Genomic DNA, 11,751 nt, shown 5'->3' on the forward strand with positions numbered 1-11,751 from the left:
TATAATTATACAATTCATACTTAAATTAGAACTACCTTGTCCAAAGCTCCTTTCTAAATGTATTCAGTGCCAATAAGACAGCAAGTCAGTTGTTAACTATTAACAGAATGAACTGATTTGATGAAAGTCTAGGAGTGACACTTCCCAAAGAGCAAAAGTCTGTGTGTTAGGTTAATAAATATGTTCCTAGACTCCCCTGGTGGTACAGTAGATAAGAATCTGCCTGCCAATGCAGGGAACATGGACTCGATCCCCGGTCTGGGAAGATTCCACGTGCCGCAGACCAGCTAAACCTAAGGACCACAACTACTGAGCTGCACTCTGGGCCTGGGAGCCACAACTAGAGAAGCCACTGCAATGAGAAGCCTGCACACCACAACTAGAGAGCGGCCCCCACTTGCCACAACTAGAGAAAAGCCTATGCAGCAACAAAGATCCCGCATAAATAAAAATAACTTTTTAAAAAAGAAAAACAATACATTCCTAAAAATTTGGACATAAAACAAACCCTGGAAAATAAAATTATGGATTTTATCGACTAAAGCTATAGAGGAATTTGGGATTTAGAGAACATTCTGACGAATCCTTTTGTAATGTGAAGGAGTCTATGCCACTTAAACTCTCTATTTGTACGTGTGGGTTTTTCAGATTGTTATGAGCCTAGGTCCTGGAGTCAGGAGAATCAGGTTAACACCTTGACTCTACCACTTACTAGCCCTGTGTCCTTTGGCAAGTTACTTAAACTTCTGTGCCTCAGTTTCTGCATCTGTAAAATGGAGATTATAGTAGCCTATCTCATAGGATTTTTGTGAGAATGAAATGTGATAAATCACATAAATCATTTAGCATAGGACCTGAAACATAGTAAGTACAAAGTAAATTATGATAATTACAAGGGACGTAGAACCCAACTGGACTTCAGCTTTCCTTCTTGAGCCTTTTGCAGGGAATACAGAGCCTTGAAGCATGGATTTAGTAAGACAAAGTTCCTTGGAATTTATGATGGAGGCATAGTTTGAGTGCAATATTTAGCCATGTTCCTTTTATTGAGAACTTGATGCACTTCCTTTTTTTTCCTTCTCACTAACTTAAAAGACTAGTTATTGTGTTCTGGGCATCCAGATCCCTGGGAGATGGAAAGTAGCCCAGAGACTCATTTATATATGATAGATGGGCCTTGAATAGAAATGGCATCCCTTGGGGCATATTTGGAGGCTTCGGCTATACAAAGGAAATGTCCCCATCTTCTGATGCTCTCTGATCCTTTTGACTGGATCCACTTCCTCCTGGAAGAGCTGGTGGGAAGCACGGTCTGGTGGGAGCAGATTCTCAAAACAATTACCCTACTTCTGGAGGACCCCACTGTGTGTGTGCATGCGCGTATCCATGAATGTCCCTGCATTGTATGTGTGTGTGTCCTTATACTGTGTATGTGTACTCGTGCATGTCCCCATTCCTAGCAAGGAAGGATATTCTCTTAAGCTATAAGATTAAAGAGCTCTAGGAGTAAACGTATAATACAAAGTGTCAATTACTGGCTCTGGTGACCAGAGAATGAACCCCATTTCAATTACAGGCAGAGAAGAGGAAGCTAAAACCCTGCGAAGAGTAGGGCCCTGAAGCTGTTGCCTAGGTCGGCCCAGCCCAGCCAGCCGACTTTTGCTTAGTCTTCGAAGAACACAGGCTTGAGCCTGCCTATTGCATCAGTTGCTCCCCAGCTGCCCTTCCCCGCCCCACCCTGGAAAGTGGTAGGGAGAGCTACGTAACAGCCTGTGAGGCAACCACTCAGGCAGGGGGACGTCTGGAAGAGACTGTCTCACTTCTTCCAGCCAGGCGCCACCCAACAGGCACTCCCAATCCAAGTCCATGAAGGGAAAGCATATTTCGGGCCCAGAGTCCTCCCAGCTGTCCTAACACTACACTTAGCCCTTTCTACCTCCACCTGGACATCATGCAGTGATGGACAGGACTTCTGAGCCTTCTCTTTTGGTCAAAGTGGGGTCTAGAATCTCAGAATGTTAGGGCTGGAACACCTCAGAGGGCACCTGAACCAACATTCCCATTTTACAGATGATAAAATTGAGGCCCAGAGAAGCAAAATGACTCGCCAAAGAGCCCACAGCTAGATTGCATCAGCTTGCTGAGTCTAAAGCTCACATCTCCTCTCTCTCCTTGCACAACCTCAGAAACAAAGGACCAAAGTATTTGGACTTGAGAAATCTTTGAATGGAAGACAACACCAGAAATGAGTGCTCTGAGACCTGTAAAGTCATTTAAGATGGAGAGCAGGATGCTTAGGAGATTCTAATGAGTGAGGTTGAAATCCATTCTGAACCTGTGCAGAAGAATCCCTTAATCCAAGTCTTGCAGGAAAGCAGGCCAATTTTAGACTGAGCTGGACAGGAGCAGACTGGGGAAGGGAGGGACCCATTCTGGAGCAGTCCCAGAAAGCCTAACCAATGCCTGGCTCTTCCCCCAGCCTTCAAGTCCCTGGAATACTGGGAAGTCTCAGGTCCACTAAGGCAGGTCTTTAGCTTCCAGGTTGAACTCAACTACCAGGCCCACTGTGGGGGCCCAGGATGCACAAAGAAAGCATCCATCAGCTGAAGGTATGAGCATGGGACTCCAGGGCACTGGGTGGAGATCACTAACTACTGACAGTGTATCCTGATTTAAAGGGTATATTGAGATTTGGACCATAAAACTGAGCACTGAAAAACTGATGCTTTTGAACGGTGGTGCTAGAGAAGACTCTTGAGAGTCCCTTGGACAGCAAGGTGATCAAACCAGTCAATCCTAAAGGAAATCAACCCTGAATATTCGTTGGAAGGACTGACGCTGAAGCTGAAGCTCCAATACTTTGGCCATCTGATGCGAAGAGTCGACTCATTTGAAAAAACCCTAATGTTGGGAAAGATTGAAGGCAGGAGGAGAAGGGGGTGACAGATGAGATGGTTGGATGGCATCATTGACTCAATGGACGCAAGTTTGAGCAAACTCTGGGAGACAGTGAAGGATAGGGAAGCCTGGAGTGCTGCAGTCCATGGGGTCAGAGTCAGACAAGGCTGAGTGACTGAACAACAACAACAGAAGCTAGAGCTACACACAAATCCACATACATATTCTTTTTAAAAAATCATTTTATTGAGGTATGATTGACACACAAAAAGCTGAAGATACTTCATGCACACAATTTGATGAGTTTGGAATATACACATATTCTTTATCTACATGTAGTTCCACCAATGCTCAGTCCAAGAGAAGCCCAGCTTCCTGGGTTACTTGCAGCTGAGAAGTGCAGCCTCACTGAGCTTTAGCTGATGAAGGATCATCGTCGGCTCCTGCTCTCTCTGGGACCTCGTTTAAGAACCACCTTTTTTGGTTTCTAACCCAAAGGCTGCCAGCAACATGTGATGTCCTGCAGTTTTTAGGCTTTTCCTGGACTCTGGAAACCTCATGATGAGTCTCTCTCTGAGCCTGACACTAATTTAACAGACACCTGTGCTATTTATCTGGCACCTGTGACTTTGCTGAAGGCAATGTCTTCTTTAACTGACTTCTAGAACTGCCCACATTCTCAGGGCCCTTCAGGATTTGACAGCTCAGCCATGTTCTCCTGCTGACACCCAGGTCCTGAGAGATTAAAATTCTTCAATCCACCTTTCTGATTCAGGGGGGCTCTACTTTTTTTTGGTTGCACTGAGTCTTAGTTGCAGTGTGTGGGCTTAGTTGCCCTGCGGCATGTGGGACTGGGGCATCCTCGACCGGGGCATCCTTGATTGAAGCCATGTCCCTTGCACTGGACGGCAGATTCTTAACCACTGGACTACCAGGGACGTCCCTTAGGGCTCTACTCTTACAATGCAATTACTCACCTTGAGTTTCTTATCATTATCTCAAAGGGGCAAGAGGCATTTTTCCTTTTTTTCAGCCTGCTGCACACAGGAGATTTGCCAGCTGCCGGTTAAATGCTGGGCCCCCGCAGGTACCAATGAGCACAACACATCCACAATCAGATGTACTCCTGGGAGAGCCATGAGGTCCACGTGAAACAGTAGGACAGGGCTTCACTGTGTTCATGGGGCTCCCCTATTTGGTCACCAAGCCCCTCGCTGGTGCACCTAGGAAGTCACCCTGACACATCACCCTTAACCCCTCCTCAGAAGGATGGGGAGTTACCAAGAGCCTGTGAACCAGGCAACCCCACAGAGAGGGACAGGAGACACATAGGAGCTCACAGCGGGGACAGGGACAGGAGATGGTCCTGTGAGCAAGAGTGTCTGGCACAGTCACAGTGAGGAAGCAGGCGACAGGAGAGGAATCAGGGGAGAGGCTCAGATGAGGAGCCTCGGGCAACCGGAGGGGGTCCAATCCAACATCATTAAACAGTTTCCTACCTTTTGCCTAATTAAGTTTCATGAGTCAACTCAAATGTTTGCTCCCATTTTCTGCCGCCAAAGAAGAAGATGACAGGAGGATAGCTGGCCCAAGGATCTGGACTTTGGGAACAATCAATTTCCAAGGACGGGGAAGAGTCTTGAAACATGAGCATGCATACTCCATCTTCATCGCAGTCCTGCCATGGACAACATAGTGCAAAGGAGAGCTAAATAACAGCGCAAAGGGAAATCAGAGACGAGAGCATTTAGTCAACATCCTCACTTTACAGATGTGAAAACTGAGACCCAGGGAGGTGCTCAAAATCACGGTCAGTAAGGTCAGTAATTGCAGAACCCGTGGGACTAGAACTCTGGCTCCTAACTCCCAGTCCACCTGTTTCCTTCCCCTTTACCCAGGGGCTAGGTTTCTATCGCAGAAGCCATGACTATTCAGGGGTAAAAGTTTGCCTTGGAGCGCCCTCCTCTGGCTCTGGGCAGCCACTGGAGTAGCTCTGAGGATGTAGGCCTGGGTGCTTGGAGTTGAGTGTGGAACAGAATCACCTGCAGGTGGTTAAAGCATTGCTGGGCCCACCCTAGAAGTTTCTGATTCTGTAGGTCTGGGGTGGGGCCCAATGATGGGCGTGTCTAACCAGTTCCCAGGTGATGCTGATCCAAAGATTATTGAGAATCTCTGGTGTAGGCAGAGATCTTGCAGTAAGAATACCAGGGTTCAAGTTTCAGCTTTGCCATACACAGACTGTAACATTGAACATGACGTTGCTTAATCTCTTGGCATCTCAGTCTCTTCATCTTATGATGGCAACTATAATAACCACCCATCAGGTAAATGCATAAAATAAATAAATCAGATATAAAGTTACCTGAGGAGTGCTGTACTGATGCTGTGTGAATACACAGACTAACAGATATATGACTCCTATCTGGAGAAATAGCATTGTGGGCCAAGAAATGGCCATGGTAACAGAAGTGTTCTCTTGCTCGCTCTCTTTTTTTATGTTTATTTAATTTGGCTGCGCCAGATCTTAGTTGTGGCATGTAGGATCTGGTTCCCTGACCAGGGATTGAACCTATGTCCCCTGCATTGGGAGGACAGAGTCCCAACCACTGGACCACCAGGGAAGTCCCCAGAAGCGTTCTCTTAATGCTACTCAAAATACCATGAATCTAGAAGAAATGGTGTTCATTCTAACACAAATGTTGCCTGAAGAATTATTAGCCTGGCACTGGTTTACCGAAGTAAATGACACGCTCCCTGCCCTAGAGGAGCCACTAGGAGGAAGATAAACATGCAAATCCCAATAATTACCGTACTGGGTGATGAGCCAGGGAAGGAACCCTATCCCTTGGAGCACAGAACAATCAACCCTGTGTAAGGAGTCAAGTAAGGCTTTGAAGAGGCAGTGAGTAGGGTCTTGAAGAATGAATAGGAGTTCTTTGAGAAGTGTCAGTGGGCACTTCAGACAGAGGAAACAATATGCAAAGTAGCCACAGAGATGTGAGCATGCATAGTGTGTCCAGGGAAATAGTGTAGTTCTATGTCGCTAGACCTCAGTGGGTCTGGGAAAAATAACAGAAGAGAGGTTTGGCCAGGAAGGCTGAGGCAAGATTTTGCAGAATCCTGATGCCAGGCTGAGGAGTTGGGACCTGATCCTGAGTCTGATGGGAACCTATTAGAAGACACCCACCTCCACCCTGGAAGAGTCCTTGGAAAAAATCCCTAATGAATCCCCAAGATGAAGATTTATGAGCCAAGGGCCTTCACCACCCTCCTCAGCTCCCTCAGTGCCTGCAAACCTCCTCTGCCAGGAAGCCAAGCCCAGAAATGCCTCCTGAGCTGGGTGGGGGCCCTTGGGAACCTGGAAGGCACGAGGAGCAATGGGGCAGCCTCCCACCTCTTACCTTCATCAGATAGGCCCCACTCTCCCGAAGGTTTCCTCATTCCCTCTCCCCTTGGGTGTGGAGTCATTGAGAGGACAACAGGCTGTTAGCTCAAGCTAAGGAGTCTGGGAAGTGTAGGTGCCTTGGAATCGGGAGAATGAGTGCTCCCGGGCAGGTGGGCAGGCAGCCGCTGATTGCCATCCAGGAAAAGGTCTGTGGGTAGCAAGCCCCTTGCCTCACTGATCTGGCTGAGGTCCAGAGAGCTTGGGGGCTGAAAGGAGGCTGAGAGGTCCTCTATCCCAGGTGCCTCCTTTAAAGATGAAATAAACACTCAGTGGTCAGGTCAACTGCCCGTGATGGCTGTCTATCCCTCTGTCCCTACTTCTGACTCCAAGATGTAAAATCTGAGCCAAAGGGAATCTGGTACTTTCTGTCTCCTGACCTCCCTCCCTCCTCCTAAAGTCAATCCCAGGGCACACACCCCTGGGATTTATCCACACTCCCCACCCACACCCACCCCGTCCCCCAGCCAAGCCCCTGACCCTTGTTAGACCCAGGCTTTTGCTTCCAAATGGGCAGATACTGAAATGTGTAGAAGAAAGTGGTCTCTACTATTTTTGAAAACTGCAATGGTGAGAAAAGGGAACAAAGCGCTAGTCTAAACTGTGTGGGTTTGGGTTTTCATCCCAGTTCCTCTATCTCCTGTGGAGGGGGAAGCCAATTGCTCTTGTGGGAATAATCCTTTTTGTTTTTAGGCAAATATTTTAATAGGATTTGGGGTTGTGCAGGGATAAAATGTAAACCTATTCTGGAAAAGAGACAATGCAATTCAGAACAACATGAAACTACAGGCTCTGCATCGTAATTGTAAAAGGTGGTTTTCTTATGGAATGAGTGGCAGGGTTTATGGGGAGTTTTCTGCTGCAGCCTGGCCTTAGCTGTGCTTTGGGGACTTGAGAGTGGGGCCTGTGTCTACAGTGGGAGAGAGCTGGATTGAGTGGGTGATGGGCAGGGACGGCAGGTCTGTGTACAATTCCCAGATTTCTCACAAACTTGGAGGAGGGAACCCCAGCAAGATCGTGGCCACTGGCGCTGCTTCTCTTTTGTTTGGGGGTTGTGATTTGTTCCTCCCTCTGGCAGGGCTACAGAAAAATAACCAAGCTTCTTCTAAAATGACTACAAATCCAAGTGAAACTGACCCATCCACCCCTGGAACCCCTGCCACTGTCAGCCTCAAGCAGGAGCACCTCCATGACACCAGAACCTCACCCACTTTTCCACTCTGCTCCTTGATGAGGCCTAGTGTCTGATGGCGGAGAAGGCAATGGCACCCCACTCCAGTACGCTTGCCTGTAAAATCCATGGATGGAGGAGCCTGGTGGGCTGTAGTCCATGGGGTCGCTAAGAGTCAGACAAGACTGAGCGACTTCACTTTCACTTTTCACTTTCATGCATTGGAGAAGGAAATGGCAACCCACTCCAGTGTTCTTGCCTGGAGAATCCCAGAGACGGGAAGCCTGGTGGGCTGCCGTCTATGGGGTCGCACAGAGTCGGACACGACTGAAGCGACTTAGCAGCAGCAGCAGCAGCAGTGTCTGATGGAATGTGGCCAAAACCAACAGAACCTCTCAGTCCCTAAATATTCTTATTTTGAAAAATCTCTTTTTTACAAATACTTTACTTTGAAAAGGTAAAAAACTTTATTTTGAAAAAGTTATTCTAGAGAACTGGATCATCCTGGGATTAAGGGTGCGTGTCCTACCAAGCATATGGAACTGGGCTTGAGTCAGTAACCAAGGGAAGGAATCAGTGGGCATTAAGAGGTTACATGGGGACTTCGCTAGTGGTCCAGTGGTTAAGAATTTGCCTTGCAATGCAGAGGACACAGCTTCAATCCCTGGTCTGGGAACTAACATCCCACATTCCACATGCAGCAGAGCAATTAAGCCTGTCTATGCACCACAACCATAGAGCCCATGTGCCACAACGAAGATCCCACGTGCTACAACTCTAAGACTGGATGCAGCCAAATAAATAAACATCTTTAAAAAAATAACAGCTATGAAGGTGCAAAATGATTCTTAAAAAATGGGGGGTAAAGGACTTCTGTCTTATATTAGTATAAAAACTATACTACTCTATTAATAAGAAAACATTATAAATGTATTATATTTATATTTTAACATACATATAGTATAAAATTTAAACCAATAATTTACAACAGAAAAATCTATGATAATATACAGTAATATGCTGCTTTATAGAAAATATAAATAATACATAACATGTAAAAACCATAAATATCACCAATTACCTAACCCCCCCAAAATGAATCGATGTCAACACTTGGGATACTATCTTCAGATCTTCCTCTATGCATATAAACAAATAAACAGATAACTAGATATATTGAACATCCACCCATGCTTATTTTATAATTCCAATGAAAAGAGAACATGTTATTTTCCAATAGTTCTATTAATAGCAATGGTCCCAGGACCAACTCTCATTGGCCCAGCTTGGATTCTAGACTCAAGGAACCCTGAATTTAGAACCCACAAAAGTCAATTTAACCTATAAGATACCTTACAATGAACTAAATATTTACTTTTTCAAGTTGTTATACTTTATGAAATAAATGAGACCATGCATGTGGAAGATTTCTGCAAATATCAGTGATTACTAAAATCATTAATTATATGTATTATTAATATCATCACCACCCTTTCCACATCATTCTTCTTCTTCCCCACTTCTTGCTTTATCTAGTTTTCTGCTTTTGCCTCTTCCTACCAAGTCTCCATCATGTCTGGGTTAACTCGGCTGTGGCCGACTGGTAAGGAGACCACATGCTATTTATAGCAGTGTTTCCTCAGGCAGTGTGGTGTGTGGTGATGTGGGAACACACCATTTAAGGGATACTTCTCTCTCTCATTGCAGCCCAAGTGGCTTCTGAGAACTTTGTCTACAGTGAGGAAGAATGTAGAGAATGTACTCCTCTCCTCGCAGCAAAGGCAAGCTCTGCCTTTTATACCACCTGGTCAACCATTTAGGCATAGATTTGGTAGAATAAGAGTTTGTTACTCGGAGATTGTCTGAAATGATGCATTCCTGTCAGCAGACCTACAGAAGGACATTTCAGCTGGAGACAGACTAGGAAAAACTCAGTCAACCCAAGCCTGGAGAGGACATCGGTGTGAGAATCGGCATTTTATTTTATTTTATTTTTTTTTTTTTTATAAAGTTGTTTTTTTTTTTTTTGTTTTTTTTTTTTACTTTACAATATTGTATTGGTTTTGCCATACATCATCATGAATCCACCATGGGTGTACACTTGTTCCCAATCTTGAACCCCCCTCCCACCTCCCTCCCCATACCATCCCTCTGGGTCATCCCAGTGCACCAGCCCCAAGCTTCCTGTATCCTGCATTGAACCTGGACTGGCGAACTGAAGACTGGCAGCAGATCAGGGATGATAAGGACTGAGTGCATAAAGTCCTTTATGGAATCTTGACATGTTAAATAAGTAGTTTGGGAATAATTAAATTCCTACCTTAAAAAGCAGGTGGTTGACAACACATGTACACTGGAATTGAATAATTAAGTAAATGAATGGCAGATGGTGAGAGCCAGGTTTCTTATTGTTGGAGTAGGTGTTTACAGACAAACAGGAGCAGGGTAGAATGATCCATGTGGTAATGACTTAGAGACATAAGTGGGAAATCATGTATAACTTGATATAATACAGATGGTTACATATGGAAATGTTTATAGATATATGTACACATACATGGGTTAGCATACACACATCTATTTCCTTGCTATGTCAGCCTACAGGATCGAGAAGCAATGAAATCCCAGTAGCAACAAGCACACCTACTGCCCAGAACTCAATTTCTAATACCATCTTTCAATAAAAGGACTAGGTCATCTTGGAGAAATGGTTGATCTAGAACTGAGGCAGGAAATATACAGAATGATCCAGGAGTATCTTACAAAGTTCAAAACTCCACAATGATGGGGTTTGGAGTGGGTACATAACACAAAGGAATACAGAAGCCAATTGAAACAACTCCTAAGGGCTAAAGCTGTAACAATTTGAACAAGAAAATAAAGTATTATTGTATTATAACCCAAAGTATAAAATGAATATTCATGAGTGCATACTAATACAAATAAAAAATTGAATAATTAGATAAATGAGGGAGAAAAGACGAACCTCCATATAGAAGAATTCCAAATAACTCGTGTATTATAGATACTCTGCCTTCAAGGAGATGGAGAAGTCATGCTGATATATGTGTTCTTGATATGATAACAGTGGTCTTCCTCTCCCCAGAACCCACACCCAAGTCAGATCATGAGAAAAACATTAGACAAATCCCAACTGAATGACATTCTATAAAATACCTAACTGTCAATCTGTTAAAGTCATCAAAAACAAGAAAATTCCAAGAAACTGTCACCGTCAAGGGGAGCCTAAGGAGACATGACAACTAGATAACATAGTATCCTGGATGTGATCCTACAACAGAAAAGGGAAATTGGAGAAAAACTACAGAAAACTGAATAAAGACTGGACTCTGGCATTCACGGAGTCACAAAGAGTCGGACGCGGCTGAGAGACTGAACAACAATAACGGTGAACCAACACCGGCTCACGAATCGTGACCGATGTGCCACGAACGTACGACGCTAATAATAGGGGGAACTGGGTGAGGGGTATATGAGAACTCTGTACCATCGCTGCAATTTTTCTGTAAATCTAAAACTATTCTAAAGCAAAAAGTTTATGTAAAAAAAAGGTACCATACACCAAAATGTTAATATTGATTATTTCTGGATGGTAGGATCATACAACTTTGCTTCAAATTTTCTACAAAGTATGTACTATTTATATAATCTGAAACCATTTTTTAAAGTAGGTATGAACTTCCAGTTAGAGATAACAAACTGATCGTGTATCTTTATCTCCTCTTCCTCCACAGACTCCACAAAATTCTTTTTAAAGTATAGACTCATGAGAATACAGAGGGTGGAAATGAGGACATCAGTGGACAAGACCGAGTTCAGTAATTTAGGGCTGGAAAGGACTTCCCTGCTGGCCCAGTGGCTAGAACTCTGCTCGCCCAGTGGCTGGAACTCTGCTCTTCCAATGCAAGGGGGCCCAGGTTTGATCCCTGGTCAGGGAATTAGATCCCATATGCCCTAACTAAAGATCTTGCAGCCGCAATGAAGATAGAATATCTTGCGTGCCACATGACACAGCCAAATAAATAAATATTTTTTAAAAGAAAAAAAGAAGAAAGAAAGTGGCTTGGAGAATGGTAGTAGAGTCGCCAGATTAGAGAAAACTAAGACATGAAGGACCTGGAGAGGAACTGATAGTCATTAGTGAGTAGACTCTCCCCACAGAGCCCAGAGAGGCAGGGGATTTAGAGGCACCAGGTTCTGCAAGAAGTGAGCTTGAAGC

At 44.7% G+C, this 11,751-nt stretch overlaps 1 long non-coding RNA gene across 1 annotated transcript; it reads right to left on the minus strand.

Moving 5' to 3' along the window:
* Nucleotides 1–3,122: 3,122 nt before the first annotated feature.
* Nucleotides 3,123–6,730, minus strand: LOC129622492 (uncharacterized). Its single transcript, XR_008700016.1, has 2 exons — nucleotides 6,300–6,730; nucleotides 3,123–4,576 (listed from the first exon to the last, which is right to left on the minus strand). It is a non-coding gene; the product is annotated as an uncharacterized LOC129622492 (long non-coding RNA).
* Between the last annotated feature and the right edge of the window lie 5,021 nt (nucleotides 6,731–11,751).

Source organism: Bubalus kerabau, chromosome 11, assembly GCF_029407905.1.
Source record: "Bubalus kerabau isolate K-KA32 ecotype Philippines breed swamp buffalo chromosome 11, PCC_UOA_SB_1v2, whole genome shotgun sequence".
Classification (NCBI taxonomy): Eukaryota; Metazoa; Chordata; class Mammalia; order Artiodactyla; family Bovidae; genus Bubalus; species Bubalus kerabau.